The sequence below is a fragment of the Sceloporus occidentalis genome, unplaced genomic scaffold, assembly GCF_023333645.1.
Source record: "Sceloporus occidentalis isolate IW3139 unplaced genomic scaffold, rSceOcc1.0.p SCAF_16, whole genome shotgun sequence".
In the NCBI taxonomy this organism is placed as follows: domain Eukaryota; kingdom Metazoa; phylum Chordata; class Lepidosauria; order Squamata; family Phrynosomatidae; genus Sceloporus; species Sceloporus occidentalis.
The window spans coordinates 3,941,532-3,962,395 of record NW_028316996.1 but is presented as its reverse complement, the minus strand read 5'-3'; positions in this window follow the sequence as shown (position 1 = coordinate 3,962,395).

The following is a 20,864-nucleotide window of genomic DNA, read 5'->3' as shown; positions in this document are numbered from 1 at the left end:
CTATGTGCAAATGAGGCAGGCCTTATGTGTGTGTGCAGGGCAGCCTCTGGCTGGGAGGCCCTTTCATTGCTTATTTCTTGCTCTGGCAGTGCGCTGGGTCTGACTCCTGAGCAGCATCTCTTGTGTTTCAAAGCAGAGGGAAGGAAGCCAGGAGGATACAGAAGACTGAGGTGAGGTGCAGAGCTTCTTCATTCTGTGCTGCTGGGAATATAAGTGCTGTGTTCTCCATACTGTGCTGCTGGGAATATAAGTGCTGTGTTCTCCATACTGTGCTGCTGGGAATATAAGTGCTGTGTTCTCCATACTGTGCTGCTGGGAATATAAGTGCTGTGTTCTCCATCCTTTACTGGAGTGTGCAGGGCTCAGGAGGGGATGCTGATTGTATCTATAGTAACACTGCCTCTAATAGCCTTTGTGCCTCTTGGAGTAGGCTGCTGAATGAACCTTGTTGTATGAGATCACTGCAAGCATCCCCTGCTTTATAATAGGTGGTGCTGTGGAAGCTCTGTACTATATAGAAAGGGGGCCATTTAAAACTGAGCTGCCATACAGACCCTACCCTCCAGCACCCTTTATCTGCTGTTAAGTGAATTGATATAGTAAGATGTCTTTGTAGATGCAAGTACTTGCTCCATGTGATTACTGCGCTATATTCACTGCTGATGCTTATGGTACCTGTATAATTGTGATATGTATTCATAATAAAAAGGGATTTGTTCATTGTGAGTTTTGTGCTGTCCATAATGCTCGATTTGTACATTACTGTATGGACATATAATGTGTTTTTGTGCATTTGGGTTTATGCAATAGCAGGTGATAATTGAAAGCTTGCCCAATGTATGGGTTTGCCTTTTGTCTTTTAGTTCTAGCTTTGGCATACCCTTTGAATATGTTTTGTAAGAAGCGCTGTGTAAATGTGCTATATAAATAATAATAATATTAATAATAATACCCGCTTACCCCTGTGATGCCTTCTACAATGAATGGCTTACACAAACAAAACAGATGTTTATAGGGGCCACATATAATTTGCCATTGCTAATGCGTCGGTGTCACACTATGATCTATGATGGTGATGCTTATATTGTGATTATGGGTTGATTGCTAACCAATAATAGCCTAAAATAGTTAAAAAAGGTCATGCATGTCTTTAAATCTCAGGTTGGCAAAAGCTGGTATGTTCCCAAGTGGTGGGCCTGCCCTTTATTCTGTTTTTGTCCCAGCCCTCTTGCCCCATACTGCTCCTGACTTGAGTTGGCATGGCTGCCCTATGCCGTTAGTCATGCTATTGTGAGATAGTGGCTTGCAGGTATGCAGTTTCCACAGGATATCCATGAATTTCTATACTCGGTTTCCCATTCACATCTCCTCGCAGAGACCTGATACAGCTTCTAAACAATATTGGTCCCAAGTCACAGTTCAGAAATGCTGAGCTGCTTTTTCCCCTTGCATGTTTTTCATCAAAGGATTCTGTGGTTTGCAGCCTCCCCCGTAATGTATAGGGAATGCAGCATTTCCATTTTCTAGACTAAATCTGGGGTTATTTGCCCTGTAGTGCTTGCCACTATAATTAGGCAATAAGGCATTCATTAAGTTTAATCCTCCCAGGTATTGCCAGGACCCTGAGGGTAAAAATAACTTTCTCTCAACAATAAACTCATATTAAAGTCATTTTAGGAGAACTATGTAGAGTTCCTTCTCATGTTGCGGCAGCTAAGAACCAAACATTTCATGGTAGCTTTCCGGAAACAAAGGGGTTAAGCCTAAACTTATCATTTGAGAATTTCAGTCCCATGGCTTTGTTGAATGCTTGCTGAGCTAAAAGAAAATCTATAGTAAGAGGGGGTTTAAAATAAGCTATTTATATGGCAATTTTTCATTTGTTGTCTGACTGTCCAAAGATTAGCATTACAGAGAGAGATGTCTAAGAGCGACCTTAGAACAACCTCTTGGTGAGAGGGTCTGAAGGATGGGTGTGCTTTTTATTACTAGTATTCAATAATGTGTAATGAAACGTTGAGTAAGGATTTATCAACACTTGTTTGGAAACATATATGAGGTGGTGCTGGAGACCATTCTTTCATTTGGCTTTATGCATGACATAGAAGATACAAAGGAATTATAAGGAGACATTTGGAAAACTTGTTAAAAGTCTACTGTGTAGACCACTGAGCCAAAACGAGTGAGAAAATCGATCATTAGTAATCTTAAGTAAAGGTAAGTGGAGTCATTAAGATGTATCCTTATTTGCTGTATATGAAAGTACCCCTGTAATAGTGTGGAAAAACTTTCAAAACTTTTGACACATAGTTAATGAGGACCTTCTACCTTCATAGCTTTTAGCCAGGCGGTATTACGTTATCAAAGCTAGTTATGTTGTTTACTTTTTGATTTTCAGTCAATGTAATTGTTTTGGAGATATTTTTTTGTGAAGTTGACCTCAATAAAGCTGACATCATGATGTTAGGTTTTTTTTATCAGCGTAGTGTCATCAATTTCTGCTCTGACGTTATCTCCCATCTCCTCTCCCCACCCTTAGTAGGGTGCCTACAGCAATCACCAATAATAAGCAACTTAACAATAGGGGAAACATAACTCCAGTCTAATACGTAGAAGAATGTATATTAAAGTACTCTATAGTTATAATAAAATTTAAAATAAAACACTTACCTGATACAAAATTTGTAGTCATACTGAAAAATATTCTTTCTTGCTCTATGATCTGAAATTTCATGCCACCGATTGACTGCTTGACCTATCAATCAGAGACAGTAAAGTGCTTCCAATGAAATCATTCTGCCCTGGCCCACCAATGCATGTCCTAATAGGTTGTGTACTCTCATGCTCTGCATCTCTAAGCTTTTCTTATAACTTCCTTCAGTGCTATGCTTAAAGCTATGTATAAAACCTACATATCAGTGGGTGAAGGAATCACAAATGATGTACGTTGTGTCTTCATGTTTCCGCCTACAATTTAGTCATCAGTTTTATTTGAGATAATGGTTCTTTTCTAATTCCTCCAATACGCTTTGACTGTACAAACAATCTACATTTAAAAAAGATGTCTATGGGGGAGAAAATCTGTGGGCTTCATATGTTTTAATGTTTAGACTGAGCATACATGGTTGTAAACAGTGGAATATTAGGAGCAGGGTTAATTGTTTTTCTTCCAAGAGCTTACAAGAAGAAGAGCTTGTAGGAATTCACAATGAGTTGGCATCGGACCAGTAACATAACCATCAAGGCGGTGCTTTTATTTTCTTTGTTTCTGTTATCTGCCTTCCATACTGACCGAACATGTAAGATTGTAGTTCACTCCAATAAACTAGGTTGACCAGGTGTCCCTGTTTTCAGGAGACAGGTCCTTTATAAATCCCTGGCATTGTCCCACAAAAACCCCTAAATCTAATTAAAAGAAACTTTTTTAGAGTTCATTAATGGTGGTATGTAGCATTAGTCATTGATGTTATAAGCTGAAGTTCCCACTAGCTCATTCCTTCGATGTTATTTGTAACTAAATAATGATTATTTGTTATTTCTCTCTTAAAAGAGGTTTCTGCCGACCATATTTGGTAGCAAACAGCTTTTCAGTTCTCAAATTCCCTATGTTTAGATGACTGTATTTATAATGTAAAGCTTCCAAATTTTTCATGAAATAATAGCTATTATAAGAATACCTTCAAAGTTTTACCAACTGCAGAATTATGTTAGATAGCCCACATAAGTAGTTAATTTCCATTGCTACTCTTGGTACTCAAGAGTTAGAACTAGAAGACATCCTTCCTCATTCTCATGGAGACTGAAATCATTTAACATTTACAATCATCTATAGGGGAACAGTGATAGAGAATATGCTGGTATTTTTTAAATATCATAAAACTTTACGATTATTGGTGGAAAGAAAGATGTGGGATTTACAGAATGCCTCATGGATACCCAATAGATACCACAATAAGTTTTCACTCCAGCCTTTAGATTTGACCCCTTATGCTGGATTAGGCGCAACTTTTTGTATACATTTTCTACTGATCTCTGTAGTTTACTATACAGTGTATATATATATATATATATATATATATATATATATATATATATATATATATATATATATATATATATATATATATATATATATATATATATATATATATATATATATATATATATATATACAGTTTGCCACTTGTTTTAACCTTATGGTCTCATAACAATAATGAAGCAATATCCTTCATTAGGTCACCTGTGTTCAAGCAGATGTAGGAAAACACCAGCTGAGAGACTCTGGTAACATCAAATCTGTGCAGAATGTATATGAAGTAACATTAACGACTGCCTTCTAAAATCAGTATACCAAGAGGTTGTCTACTGTGTCTCAAAAGCAAGGGCTTCTTTTGAACATCATTACAATATGTAACAAAATAATTATTAATTGTTAAATAGTATCTAGTATTACTAAATAGCTCAGTTTAATTACCTAGACAAGCACTTATTAGTGAGCTGTTCATCATGCAGATTATGTAAGGGAAGACCCTTTATCCCATGAGCCACTTTAGAGAAAAAATCACTTTGCATTTGTTTGGCAATCATATGTCTGTAAACTACACACATACACATCTGCACACCAAAATAAAAGGGTAACCGCAACGTTGCTTGAAACAAGATGTGGGACTAAGGTGTAGGTAAATGGCCCCACTGCTTTAGGGCAAATACATGTAAAATACGTGAGACCTGACTCAAACTTTATTTCACAAGCTTGAGTTTTAAGTAGTTTGCTCACAACTTGGTGCAAAGCCAAATGTTTCAAAATGATTGATTTGGTTAAAAAAAATGTAGCCGCATTTTAGGTGATTGTATGTGAGAAAAACATTAATGTAACGCTGTCTACAGAGGAGAAAAAATGGCCAATTGTTGTTTTGATATCACTGGGAACAAATTTGATATGTGTATTCCAGCGAAAAAGAATTATATGTATCATCTAAACTTATTACTACATCTAAACACCATTACTTGTGTCTACATGTCTACAGGTGATACTGCCTGTATATAAATAAGAAGGTTCCATGTGCAAAGTTAAGTCTATGCGGTAGATACCCAATGTGCAGGGCACCATATTATTCCTAGTAAATAATTATCAGCATTTATGGGTTCTATGAAGTCAGGGAATCCTCATCAAAATCTTTCTTTCTAGACCATTCTACAGGTTTTTTTTATAAAACCATGTGAAAGGACCGACCATGACATGATAGTGTAGGCTGAACTATTGCAGGTAATGTTAAAAAATGCAAAAGTATTGTCTTTTATTCATTTGCATCAGGTCAATCTATTTCTTTCTAAAGACCGTCAACATTCAGTTCTCCAGTGTCACACAGCAGTCTTATATTACTTTCAAATGTAGAGTGAATGATGGTGCGCACACGCACACACACACAAATACACACATACACCAGACATCAGTGCATTATGCTGATAATGTGAATCTGTGGTCCTCACTAGTGTTAGAAAGTATGGACACATATGTGACATACACGGCAGATAAGCAAAATACATCGGTTAACCGATGATAATACATCACCATTTTCTGATATATGCTGCTGATATGTGTATATATGTGTGTGAAAATATGAAACAATTGACAATGGAAGTTGTACCCTTAGCCCTGTCCTTCTGCTTACCTCCGCCATAATTATATAAAGCCCAAGAACATTATTCTTGGTCTTATTGTTACTTGATATTGGAATATCTTTTGGTGGTTAGAACAGTTTAATAGCCCATTGGTCTGACAGTTGCTTCTGCCAAAATAATAGAAAACTCTTCATTGTGATTTATGCATGGAAATCCACCTAAAGCTTTTTGACCCGAAGCAAAAAGTTCACAGTTTATAAAAAGTTTTTCTTATAGCAAAAAAATGTGGATGCTTTTCAATTTGTAGAACTAATTTAAGGTATGTGCCTTATTTATAGTTCATGGAAAAATGCTTAATAACACACATGCTAAGGATAATAGAGTCTGTGGGTTGTGTACTAAAGTACCCGTTGACCTTGCTTTGCAGGTGCTCATCTAAAAACACTGAAAATGCATAATGAAAATGATATGATCCTGCATCTTAAACAGCTTATAACATAGTGACGTTAATTTACGTTGAAAAAAAAGACACATTCATCAAGTTCAACCTTGCTGTTATCATCAAGTAAAAGAAAATGAATATGTGTAGAGTCCATCCTCCATTTAGATATGATTTCTATCAACACCATCAGCTTTTAAGTAGACTTAAAATAGCCAACCATAATAAGGCCATTTTGAAACTCCTTGGTTTGTCTTTGGACAGTGTGTCATATAACTAGACTAAATTCTTATTCCCACCAAACCAAGCTGAATTTACCTTTGGTTTCATGTCCATTAAATACTATTTGGGCTTTATTAAGCAAGAAGTCTATGAAATTCCAGTGTTGCCCATTTGTTGAGTATGTGCTTTTCAGCAAACACTAAGGTATTTAATTACTACCTCTATAGTTTATACTTTTATTGCTGGAATCCTGTCGGGATTAAAAGGACGTAGATCTGGTTCCTCTTGAGACATGGCTAAAAGCTTTTCAGCTCAGTACTCTATCAGATACAGCTTAGCCACAAACACCCCTGTGCCTGCTGGAGACAGGCATTCACTGCTGTTGAGATTTGGGATTAACATAACCCTTTTGATCCCGATGAGCCAGTGGTGTGTTAAATTCCTTCTTGCTGGCAACATGAGCTCACAGAAAATTAGATATTTGCATTTACTGTATAGCTACTTTAGACATCTGGTTTGTCATACCTACTACCATTTATAAAAGGCCACTGTAAAGCAGGTAGTGCCATCAGTATGTAAACCCTTGTACGCTATTGAATAAGAAATTGATTTTAGAAAATACTATCTACACTTATTGCTGTCATAGAAGGCTTATGAAAAATTATGGATTATTGAATATTCAGTATATTAGTATGTTTTAAGAAATTTGATGGTGTAGGACAATAGGAAACTGATGGAAGCAGAATTCTACTGTCCTGACGAGTATAGAAATGGCGAACCAGGCAGATAGCAGCGTAAACAAAGAAGGAGAACAAAGATAGATTTCTCCAGACTCCACAGTGATGACTTCAGCTGAAGATACTGAAACAAATTATGTAAAATAAATATATACCGGTATATAGAGTTGTGTAAAAGTTATAGGCAGGTGTGTAAAATGCTGTAAAATGTAAGAATACTTTAAAAAATATACATGTTAATAGTTTATTTTTATCATTTAACAAAAATAATTGAGTGAACGGAAGAAAAACCTAAAAAATCAAATCAATATTTGGTGTGACCACTCTGCCTTGAAAACAGCATCTGTTCTTCTTGGTACACTTGCACAAACTCAGGGATTTTGTAGGTGTATAGTTAGGTGTATGATTTACCAAACATGTAGAATGAAACTCAATCATTACCTGAAACAGAAACAGCTGTGTATGAGGAATAAAACTTGGTAAAAACCAGCCAAACTCACTAACACGGTGAAATTTCTGAATACAGTTTAATGTCAGTGGTCACACACCATGGCAAGATTGAGCATAACAACAAGACACAAGGTAGTAATATTGGCAGAAAAGAGTGGGACCCTAGTGCACCCAGGTAGATCCATCAGGCAATACCCTCATGGAGGCATCTAACTGGCCCCAAAATTGATATGCACCATGACAATGACCTCATACCATACATAAAGCCAAAGTCATTAAGAACTATCTTCAGAGCCCTGATCTCAACATCATCGAGTCTGTCTGGGATTAGCAACTGAGGCTGCCTAAATCCACAGAAGAACTGTGGTTAGTTATCCAAGATGTTTGGAACAACCCACCTGCCAAGTTCCTTAAAAACTGTGTATTACTGTACATATATTTATTTATTGGCTGACTGCTTAAGAGTGGATGAATATGAGCCCGAGCCAAGACGACACAAACTTTTCCTCTCATTTTTTATTTGGACACTGAACCTTGCAATGACTTGCCCTTTGTTGTTTATGCCAGCCCTAATATGTTACTTATTAGCATATATACAGGTAACATAATGTATCAACCTTTTAAAATTGTAACAAACATGCAAACATATTTAGAGAAATACACAATTTTTATTAAGTATCATCCCAGTAGGATTTCCTTATTTGTCAAGCATGCTTGGCTCAATTATTATCCCAGAATATAAAATCTATTTTACAGTTGTCATATGAGAGGGTGATCTGTAGGGCAGTAACGGCATCATTCCTAGTTAATCCTTATTTTCTAATCTCTGCTTCTTCTGGAGGAGTGTTAAGCAAATTGAACACAGAGCTGCCACTTGGTTATGTATATCACTGACAAGGAGGTTAAATTACTTTCTTGTGGGCATTATTTAAAGTTTGTGGGGGAAGGGTATGGACATGTGAAACTCATTTTTAGAATTAATGATCAAGCATCCTTTTCAAGACCCACTAGAGGAATTTGTTTTGAATTTTCCTCCACCATGATCAGGTTCTTTTTGTGTAGGGGTCAAAGCTAAATGCTCTTTTATTGTGGGCTACATTTCACTGTGATCAAGCTTCAGACTGTTTCTAGAACTAAACATTTCAGATGCAGCTTTGCCAAGTGACTCTTAGATGAAGACAACCAGGCAATAGTTTGTTTGTTATTTTGTGTCAATGAATATTGTAGTCTTTTGTATGTGGTTTAATCATCAACATTGTATTTGCATCATCTATTCATTAAATATAATATGTTGGGTTGCCTGTTTTGATTGATGGTGGTGTTAGTATTTTTGGGGGTCAGCAAGCAGGAAATAATGTGATATGCAGTTAATACATAAGCCTTAATATTTTATCCTAAAACTTTTCTCTGATAACTTCTTATTTTATTAGTACATTAGCAGCAATTGTCTGATCCGTGCTATCATGTAGGGATCAGATATAGTGATGTCTTTGGTAACCTCATAGATCAAAATTAAATGGAAAAAACCCCCACATACATCAAAATAAAAGCATTTAATTTTAAAATAAATTGGTCAGATGAATTCTAGTACTCTTCACTTTCCATTACCTTCTATTGTATGTCTACCCTACAGTAGGTTGTATACTGTCATTTTATGCAGTCTAAATTGTATATACTAATATATATATATATATATACATATATGTATACTATAGCATAAATAGGATACATTATTTACTAACGGTTAAGTATTTAAAAAAAATATTTGGTTGTTGCTACTATTATTATTTGGCGTGGTATATACATAGAAATAAATATGCTTTTACTGTTTCCTTTCACAGTTTGCCTTAACCTTAAACATGTCCTGGACAAAAATATAACAGATTCTGTAGATAAAATGTAATCTAATTACGTGATTGTAACCTAAATAGACAAAAAATCTGAAAATCGGTCTAGTAAATAATCTGAAAATGGAAAAGAACAATCCGTGTCTATCCATGATGAGTGGGTCTGGACCTGTTTAGATGTCTGCTTAATTTATTTATCTAATGTTGTAAATGTGGATGCTGTGGTTTCAGTAAAGGAAGTTTCTGTTTCTGTTAATATTCCAGAGTCTTTTGTGTTATAGCCATAATAATGAACACATGATTGTTTCCTATTTATTTGCGAACGCGCATTCACTAAACACAGGACTGACCAGGTGCCTGTCAAAGTGAATCCTAACCAGACCATTATCTGCTTCCGTTACTCCGTCATGTGTTTTCTTTTATTTATTCTGGAATGAATCAGACGCCGAATGGGGTGATTCATTAAATGGGTAAGGAGGCAGAAGTGGGAAATAGCATTCTTTTCTTGATTGCATTGTTAAGGAGAAATAACAGGCAGGTAAATCAACAATAATGGGAAAAGAGGCAAAAATATTTAAAAATATGATTTTGACCTTATAAACATTAGAATTGTGTCTAAATCTGTCGGTTTTTTTTCTTACTGTGTAAACATACAGTTTATGCTCACCCTCCATGTTTAGATCTTGGGAATATGGAATGAATGTAGGAGAGACAAAACTATACCTTGTTACCTGTTTGTCGCAGATACGTCAACTAGGGATATAGATGTCTTCAGAATCAAGTTTCCTTTTAGTGTATTCACTAAAGTATGTGAAGGGCCGGTTCTGTCTCTCTTGAGTCCCTCTATAGCCCAGGTTCTGATGAGTCCCAAGTATTAGTGTTTCTGTGAGTTTCACAGTATAAGGAATGCTTTTTGCAGGTCGGTACTAAGTGTTGTGTTTGCAAGTTAATTTTTCAATTTACATCAATGCGGACAGAACATGCTGCTAATCACAAAAGCCTCCAGGTTTTGGGGAATATTGTTTGGTTATAATAAATGTGCCTACCCTACTTCTCTGCCGCCTCACTATTTAGAGACGACATAAGATTTTGTGAAACTAAATGAATTCAACCCAATGTAAAATAAACAAATACATTAAGGGTGAACAGAAGGGCGACTTGACAAGTATCTCCTTGTGGAACTTTGTCTACATGTTGGGGACACGTATTTTTTTCTTCAGTGTTTTAGATCAGAATTACACATAGCTATTATTTTGCAGTGTATCTGATATTTCTTCAAGCTCGGCCAGAAGTGGTTCTCTTGCTGTGGCTGATATTAAGAAGTAAAGTAGCTTACCAAGGAAGTGTGCCCCCTTTAATTCCCCAGATATATCCCACTAAGTACAGATAATGGAAAGCACACAGCTTGTATTATGTCTAGTGAGCTGCTAGCAGACATAGCACAGTTGGTCATTGTAACGAAGCTGATATCGTCCACATAGATATGCTGTATTGGAAACTAAACTCTAAAATTCCTAAAAAGTCTAAAGCACATCTAAAGTTGAATTATGTGAAAAACTAGCCAAAATAAAAATTGTTTATTTTACATAATGTGTATGTTTTTATGTGTCTGTGTATGTGCATTGTAGTGAATATATATGGAATGGAGTCCTATCCTTCACCAAGAACACCCCAAATAAAAAGCCCTAACTATAAAGACACCTCAACCCCCCAACACATTTACCCTCTGGGGTCAAACACTGATACTGTTAACTTTTGTTTTGAACCTCCTTGCAATTTCTTTTAGGGGTAGTCTACCTCTGGCACTAATCTCTATGACTTGCTCACCCTTGTGGTTGCTTTGTGTGGAGCAAACCATGGATCTCCGACACAAGGCACTCTTGGGCAGCACCTTGTGGATGACCTGGCCCTGTTGTTATATGGCTGCCTAGCACTCCACTTATACCTGAGATTATATGTGCCTGTGTGTTTGTTTATATACATTTGCTCTGGTTAGAAACAATTATATGTATGTTCCTATTTTAAAAAAGAAATTCATATCAGACTCTAATCTTAATTATCAGACTCTAATCGTAATAATCTTATTATGATATGCAATAGGATAACATTCTCTCATTTTAAATTCTGTACATATCTTAGGCTTAGTATGTAAAGGTATTCTTTGAAAATTAAATTGTCTCAACTGTTTTCCATTTTAAGTTGGGTCTCAAATTTGTCTTTAGTGCCTAAACATCTCTGATCTAAACAATATAACACTAACTGCTGTCGGAAGAACAATAACACAAAAGCTTGTTGAATGTCCCCAAAGACTCTTTGGTGTTTCCTACACATTTGATATATAAGGACTCAAGTAAGTGACGTATTAACTGGAGAGCGCGCTTTGGTTGCTGTCACCTGAACCAGTTTGTCTAAACCTACACTCCATCATCCCCTTATGCTGAGGTTCCCATGACCTTCCTATAGTATTGTGAAGATAACTCTTCAATTATTTGGCAGCAAATGGTTCTTGCTATCAGGTTCTGTGTGTCTCTGCGAGTCAAACAAACATATTTTCATCAAAGCTACTTGAATCGAGTGAATACCGCGAACCACAGACAGATACGTGTCCTCAAAACAAGTACAAATAAATGAAGATGGAATTGGACTTTGAAATACATTGATGTGCCAAGAGAACCTGCAATTCATTATCTGGAACTGGATGTTTCATGCTCCTTCATGCAGGAAACATACAAGATGAAATTAAAAAACAGTCCTGCTCATGTGGTTTCACTTGGAAAGTACATTCTGTCATTTTAATAAGAGAAGCAGCGTGTTGAAGAAGAGCAAGACTAATACATTAGTATCACCAATGTCCAAAGGGGGCAAATTATTATTCCTCCCTTGACTGATCTGTGGCATATATCTGGTAGAAGATATGGTTTCAAAGGGTTAATATGTGTAGATCGTATATTGATCATGTTGTAAAAAGAGAAACAGACCAAGGAAAATAGCAAGAAAAAGTAAATCTTTAATAGTGCACTTTGCCTTAAAAGGCTACTTAAACAACGAATATTTCTTATAATTAATAAATGATTAAATCCCGGAATCTAAATCATTGAATTTATTGTTGTATAACAGTTTGTGGACGTTCAACAATTCAGTATCAGGGCTGGATTAATATAGAGGTTGATAGAGTTGACTCTCCAAGGGAGGTGGGTTGCTAAGCTGTCACCTTATAGTGTTCCTCCTGGCAATTGTGTTTTGTGTACAAGCATGTCTGCCTCTTGCCAAGTGTTGAATAAGTTATTCGACAGAAATAAACAATAGGTTTCCCTTACGGTGATCATCTAATTATATTTATTTTACCCTAATTAGGGTTTAGAGGGTAAGCTGTAGAATACACGTATATGACCTTAAGGTGAAAACTATAGACCAGATATTCTACTGTTTTGACACTCTTTAAACTTTTTGTAAGGAAAGGTAGCCAGGTGTTTCTGGCCCCATAAAAAACTTTGTTAAACTTCTCTAAACACCCTCAAGGGATTTTTTGAGAGCAGCCAACAACGCCACATTTAGGTGTTAAAGCAAGATGTACTGAATCAATTGCAATGCCTTCTGTTGCCAAGTCTCGTGACATCATACCTCCTTTCTTTCACGTTCTAAAAAAACAAAAACATAGCTAAATATGTTTATTCTTTGTGTGTGTGTTAAGCATACTTGTATGAACCAGAAGAAACTAATGGGCCTTTTTTTTCTACATTTGGTTTTGGCCTGACATTATTTAAACTAAATTAAGCTGGACATTTCTAAACAGTGGTAAGTGAAAAATTATCTCCTCCAAGCCACAAGATGCAGGTAGGGTGATTAGTTAAACATGTCAAGCGGTTTGAGTGCAAATGAAGCATTTTGTTATTTGTACGCTGATTGCACCAGCTGAAATCGTATATGATAATGATTTCATTAAACTCAATTTTGCCAATGAGCTGCTTATACAAAACACATCCCCTACTAAATTAAAATCCCATGTTGTAACAAACACACATTCTGTAAATAAGTACTGTATGTAAGACACAACCATATACTATTTTGAATTGAAAGCAAAACATTAGTACATATATATTTACATTTATTTCCTACTAGCTGATGTGCCAAGTAAGTACACCGTGAGATCCAGGTCTCAAATCCATCACTGTACTGTCAGTAAAGATGTCACTGTAAAGATATGTATTTGCTATATTGGAATGCTGGCACCTTCTGCCCACTGTCACATACACATTCACTCTCTCCAATCCTAATTATATGTACTCATTCATTCATTCACCGAAAACCATAAACACACTCTCAGCTGCTTGCTTGCGGTGCCAACTGCCTTGCTACTACTGCAGGGTCATGCAATGTGACCCCACTGAGCTTGCTTGCTTCCCAGAGAATGCTAACCCAATTCACGCCAATAATGTTGGAGGAATTAGAAAAGGCAAAATTGCCTCTCTGAGCCACCCAGCCTGTCCCTCATGGTTGTTCACTCACAGACGAGGCATTTGACCCTGCCTTTCTTCTTCTCCTTCTTCTTCTCCTTCTTCTTCTTCTTCTTCTCCTTCTTCCATATTCTGTTTTCCCTAAATTAATGTCATAATGCGCATTGTCCCTTAGAAAATGAAATATAGGCATTCCCTGATTAAATGATTAACTAAAAATTAAAACTTTCAACTCAAGACTATTACCAGAGGACATTATATGCAGCCAATATATCATGTGCGCATTTTATATTTAAATGTTAATTATGAAAAAGATTAACGTGCCTCCCCTCAGTGACATTACATGCAGTATAATTTATGTTCTGTTGTTAGGAGACTATTATTCTTGAAAGACTTTTATTATAAGCTTTTCAGTGCTACAGAATAACTAGCCCTTTCCCAGGGTAATTTACAATAAATCCTTTTGTGTCTGAGCTTTAAAAAGTGAAACTTGTTCAAGGTCATGGATATCGTTGATCATTTATCATAGTCTATGACTTGTTCAGTGAAGAAAAAAAATAAAAAAAAAATATATATATATATATATATATATATATATATATATATACCGTATCTATAATTACAAACAAACGAAATATATTATTTCCAGCATATAAAGGCAAACCACCATTGTTTGGCCGAACAGTAGTTATGAGTAACTTCTGACACCTTTCTAGGTTGTAAATAGAAGCAAGTATTACGTTATGCGTTATTAGGTTTTTCTTGATTTTCCTGCATTGTTTTGGGCTGTGAAGTTATTGGGATTTAATTTAAACAAATTGTTACATTCTTTCCTCCCTTTGCCACTGTGGCCTTTAGCTTGCATGTATTTTTATTCGGAGGTCAATTCCTGGTAAGTATTAGTATTATGTCTTGTTTCACTGCACATCATGGCAGTTTATGAGAAACTTGTAATAAGATTTCTACTTTTTGAGACTTCATGAAAGCCATATTCTGTGCTTTTCTGCATGAAACAAAAAAGTGATTTAAACAGTTGTTAATTTGTTAAATGCTTAGCCAATCAGGAAGGGGGAGTCTATTATATGTAGGGATACATCATCTCACTATAAAGGTGCAAACAAATCACATGTTTCATCAAAATAATGAAATAATATATTTTAACGGTTTTTTAGGTTTAAGGTAAACATTTACAGTCCAAGAAATTGTAATCCATAAATAAATCCATTATTTCCAGTCTAGTGTTTAACAATGTGTAACACCTCATAAAAAAAGAATTCCAGCGCACATTTACTGTATCTGAAGTAGGTTATCCTGCTTTTACCCTTGCAGTTTGACAACTAATTTTCTAAGGTGCCAAAAAATAATAATTGCAGTTTCCACCAAAACAATAGAATGTATATTAACCGATAATGGGTACTGTTATTACAGTTTTTATTTTACCAATGTAAACACAAGAAAGCTAATGAAATATCCAATAAGCTCCTTTTGAAGAATAATATTTTGGCTGCAAAGTGAATTTTGGAATCTCACTTGTTACCATGGATGTTCTTTTGTAGGCTAAACAAATGGACATTTTAATTAAAAGGGGATTTATGCTAAGGATTTCACTCTGTATCTTTGTATTGGCTGATTTCTGAGGTCAGCGTTAAATGTAGATATGGAATTCATAGTATAAGTATGCTGTCCTGTTTAAAGTTTGCTAAATTGGCCTTTTCCATTGAAGCTTTGTATCATTTTTGTAGATTGGCCATGGGTGGGAGTAGACCTTACACAGCCCCAGAACCGATATGTCATTAATCAAAAGTTGGAAGACAATTTTAACATTGAAAATGTTTGTGGCACCAGATTCACTTGGCATGATGAGCCAACGCAAGGATGCGTTTTTGTCCTTTGAGCTTTACATTTTTAGTTTGGACACTTTATGGCAAGTTTAATGCAAATAGGATAACCAGAAGTAGCTAGTTACTAATTACTTTACAAATGTCTTCAGTAGAACACAAAACTTAAGGACTCATATTGTGAGGACGGGAAGAGAAGTGAAATATACATAGCCCCATTACAAGTATCATATTTTTAGCTTATTGAAAAATATATCCTTCAACTGTTATCAGTAGATTGGATGCTTTCTCTTAGACCTTGACCTGCCCTGTGTTTTCCATTCATTATAACCATTACTTCCTTATTTCTTTAAGACAACATTTTTTCGACTTTCTTTTTTTTATCATTAAAATGCCCCCGCCTGTCTTAAACACAATGGCTTTCTGTTTCCCATTTGAAATCATAAAATATATTTCTGGTTTAGGTTAATTATCTTTATAACACTGAGTGAACTTGTGGCTTCCATCACTTCCTGCATATCTGTAACTCAAGGATATTTTCCATGACATATATTTTTATACCAGGCTTAAACAACCTTCAACATTCCAAAGGGTTTTATACTTTAATCCCCATCAAATGTAGGCCGATTATGATGAAGAGAGGTTTAGTTGACCAGTGCTGTGTTGTGGTGTAAAAACTCACTACATAAAAGGAGCCCACTTACCCTGCCAAGACACCGTGCATTTAACTATCTACTGGTGTTGGGGGGCAACTCTATTGTTATTCTACACGTCCAGGTGTGTATATACAAATTTCTCAATTTAGAGTCCAAGAACAATGGACAGCCAAGCTTCTCTAGACATCAGTTAAATACTGTGTCTATGTACCCAAGGGGTTAAAAGGAACTATTTTGTTATTCAGTATGCTTTTTAAAATATTGTATATATATAAGATATAGTATGAGCCATGCATTGTATGGTTTCTCAGCACCAAGCTGGTATATATGTATCTGTAAAGGACTTTCAGTATAGATTCTTAACAACAAATGTAATTAGTTTTCATCACATTATTTCAATCCCACATAAGAGCATGTGGTATTGACTGATTTATACCTTTCAGCTTCTATTTTAATAGATTGTCTCCGAAATACTCTTAGCATGTGTTTAATTTAATCAATTCCTGTCTCTTTGGCCTGAGAGATCCTTCATGAATCATGTATTCCTTCCAATCCCAATGCCAGAACCTGATTTCATTGAATTACGCTTCCAGATACATCGTACTCTTTCAGATTTGTAACATGAATATCTAACATTTCATTACAATGATGATTTGTGCTTGTAAGCAATGGTGATAATGACACTATAACATGAGCTTTATGAGATTGATTGCTTTAAATAAACGTGTACACATTTGAAGGGGAATCCGTGTTTGAGCACAGGTCTATTAATGACTTCTGAATTCTTTTGTGCTCATTCAAGGGTATCATCCAAACTGGAGATTGGTATTCAATTGTAAATTGCTTGCTGAATTAATGTTTCTTAGAATAACCGTAACTAAGCAGGTCTCACAAGCCTCTGTCCAAGTCACACTCTTGCTTCATCAGCTATGATACAGGAAGTCAATGTGACGTTTCCAAAAGAACATTTTTTGCATGAAAAATATGGTCACCAATCACCATACCACCCATCTTGGTGGTAAAAAGTTGCGCAAAGAGAGGAGCTTTTGTTGGTTATAGCTATAAGCGTCTCTAGGTGTCAGTGCTTTATCAAGGCATGTCATCCAATAACTGTGATTATTTGAACAACAGCATAACGATTTTACAATAAGAGTGATATATTTTATTTATGGTAACACATTTCTGCTGTTTGTATTCACATTATTGTGACTTTTAGGGTCGTGGGGCATTGTGATCTACTCAGACCCAGCAGACATTCTGAACTCCCAGAAAAGAGTTAAAGAGGACAAGAGGATTTGGGGTCCAAAGAGGAACTGTCCCTCCCAAAGAGAGACCCTTGTGAGGTATGTAGTCACATCTTAACCTGAGTTCTGCAAAACACAAGTATATCATTTTTGGAATTTATTATTTATGTACATCCAGTAGAATATTTAAGACAGTCTTGTTATTTGTTCTTAGTAAATAATACACAGTTTAGAACATTGTTCCCTTATCTTTTAGCTTACAGTGTGTTTATTGGAAGTCTGTTGGATCAGATAAGTTAGTATGAGGAAGGTGATCTGGTGATAGATATCGAGCGATTTCCCTTTTCTACATAAAAGGAGGATAGAATTAATGAGGAATGTTCCATAAATAAGGCCCTTAAAAAGTTTTTAAAAAAAGCTAAGCTAAGAATATCCTTGGCAGGCAGTGTCGTTATTCTTATCAGATGTTCTGTGAGGAATCTCTGGTCCTATTGTTGCCAGGGTAAAATGTTACTGGTAACATGTTAAAACCATTTGCTTTAGCGGCATAACCCATAGAATATATTTTCCTCTTGTGCTTGGCAAACTTTTCTCGCTTGCCCAGAGGACAATAAAGTGTTAATAGTTAATGGCTCATCAGATGAGGCCATTAGATCGTTGATACACTTATGTTGCAGTCGCATGAAAACCATTGCTAGTCAAAAAACAGAAATATAATGTGTAATAATAACACTGTAGATATCCACATCCTTGTGAACACCACTATCCCTTACTAATGCAATATTTTCTATAAATTACTGGTAATAGTACATATTTCAACAAATTCCTATAAAATTATACATGGTATAACTTTGGTTGTCAGACCTAATTTCTATACACAGAAGAAGTTAGTGCTCTGTTGCTGTTTAATGAAATGGGAATAGTTTATTTGATAAGCAAAGATAGACTTTCATAGTGCAAATTCTTCAAAGGCCTAAAGAGTATAATTCCAAAGCTGGTAATTGTAGAATTACTGCTACATAGTTTAAGATACTAAGAGATCATTATGCACTATTTGTCGGTAATATAAGTATTTATTAAGAGTTTTAACTATGAAAGAAAAACAAATACCTTACTTCTGACCCCGTCTTTCCATCCCCCCTCTTGCTTTCTGTGGCACATACACATACATTGTTTTCCTTATCTTTCTGTTTTGAAGCATATTGAGAGACTTGTGTAACATATCAGTGACTTTGATGGAAACCAGCATAATGTGTCAGGATCGAACAACTCACTGACCGCACTGATCTTTTTGTAGATGGAAACACTTTGGAAATGTAGTTATCTAGGTACAAGACCAGTACTGGTCCTCATAACATGGACAAACTAGGTAGCGTTCTTGTGTGCCAAGCTTCCATGAAGGGCTTTTCTGTATTTAATATGCAAGATCTTACAAGGTGTGAAGGGGATGGAAGTGCCCTAAGGTGCTGGAAAACAGCTCAAAATGCTTTGAATATATGCAAGGGAACTATAATGTCTATGATTGGAATTTTTTTTAACTTGTTTCTATGAGACAGAATGCTCCTACTCCCAAGTACTAAAAGGAGCAGCATTGGAAGAAAACAAAATTCTCTATCATTCAAAGCCTAGGCATTTCTAAAAGCAGTAAACAACCAAGGAGTCCAGTCCATCTACGTCGGACAACACATTTTGTTCCCTTCCCTTTCAGTTGGGATGAAATTTGGAGGGCTTTTTCCATTATGAAATAACATTTGTTGTTGCTCACTAATGCTTTCTCACACTCTAGCAAATCGTTTGAATGCGAATGCACAGGTCTAATAGATATTTTTATATAATGATCAATTTCTTAGCAAATTTGTACCTTTCAATCTAATTTTTTTCCTCCCTTCCTGGAAGCTGGTATAAGTAATGAATTATGGGCTCATGGATGGCATGTTGGCCTATCTCTAGCACACATTGTACCCGCTACTGCATTCATGCCCAGGTTATTGGTTAACCTAACTGCACATCCATGTCACATTAACAATTATGTCTATGACAGCCAGGATAGCAAATTGGAAAGTGGTCCAGAAAGCCAGAACACTTGGATGGAACAAAGTAATCAATTAGAGGCCACAGTCTAGACACAACTGTCTAAAAAAAAAAAAAAGACAAAATGTAAACTTGTGTAACTTGATTTAAAATGTTTCTTTTTTTAATCTCTTAATGATTTCAAGGAAACATGATTTATTTGTAAAAAAAAAATCTTATTGTCATTTGAATTGGAAAAAATGTCTGCAAATGAGTCACATCTTTGTGGTGCGTAATTTTTGGTGAAAAACTGTGCAATTACCATTTAGGATTTTACATTTGTCGTTGTGATTGCAAAGTCTGTAATAAATTATATGGAACAGAAGTATGTGAAGAAAAGGATAAAAAAAATCTTAGAGGTCAGACCAGATCATAGAAGCCTCTAACCCCTTTTGGACTACAATGCCCAGCATGCTTTTCCATAAATGTGCCATAGAAAAATCATACTGGTGGACAGAAAGTCTGAATAATTGCAAGCTTACCAACATTTGTGTTCTCGCAACTACGCATGTCAGGTATGGATCCCATACATTATGTGGTTGGTGGCATGATGTCCCAACAAGTCCTATCTGCTGGTATATGGAGTTGAAGGAACTGTAGTAATTGCTGTAGTTTAATAAAGGGGGGGGGGGATTGTCGCTATATAAATCGGGCTCCATTCAGCTACATCCGTCATTCTTGATTATGATGTCTGTTTGTTGAAAGCTAAAGCCGGTCTATCAAAAGTCTATGTATTTATTCTCTGTATTTTACAAATAACAGAAAAAAAATCTGAAAACGTATTTTAGTTATTTCTTTTAATAATAAAAATTGAGTGCTGAGATTTGATGAGACTCTGTGATTCGTATTCTTCCAGGTGATATTTTTGGGAAGGAGCAAATTATTTTACGGTACTTCAAGTCCAGCTTTTATTATTTTGTATGAAGCAGGACTGTTTTATCAGCAAAGATTTTTTTTGTTTTATTTGATTGTGTCTAATTGAAAAAGGATTAGACATGACAATGTTAAGATATTACTGTTTGCTTTTGAAATGTATCATAAGATTATTTTAAAAACCTTTTTGACAAGAAGATATAAAGTGTACTAGCAACTGAAGCTTTAGGATATTCATAGCAGACCCATCACAGTCTCCAACCCACTTGGCTCAGAATAATCAGACTGGATAAATTAACCTAATTCAGTCTAAACTACTTGAGAATTACAGGCTGTGCAATAATGAACAGCTGAGTAACTATACATTTTAATAGCATTTTTTTTTATTTGTAAGGGACAGGTTACATGTTCA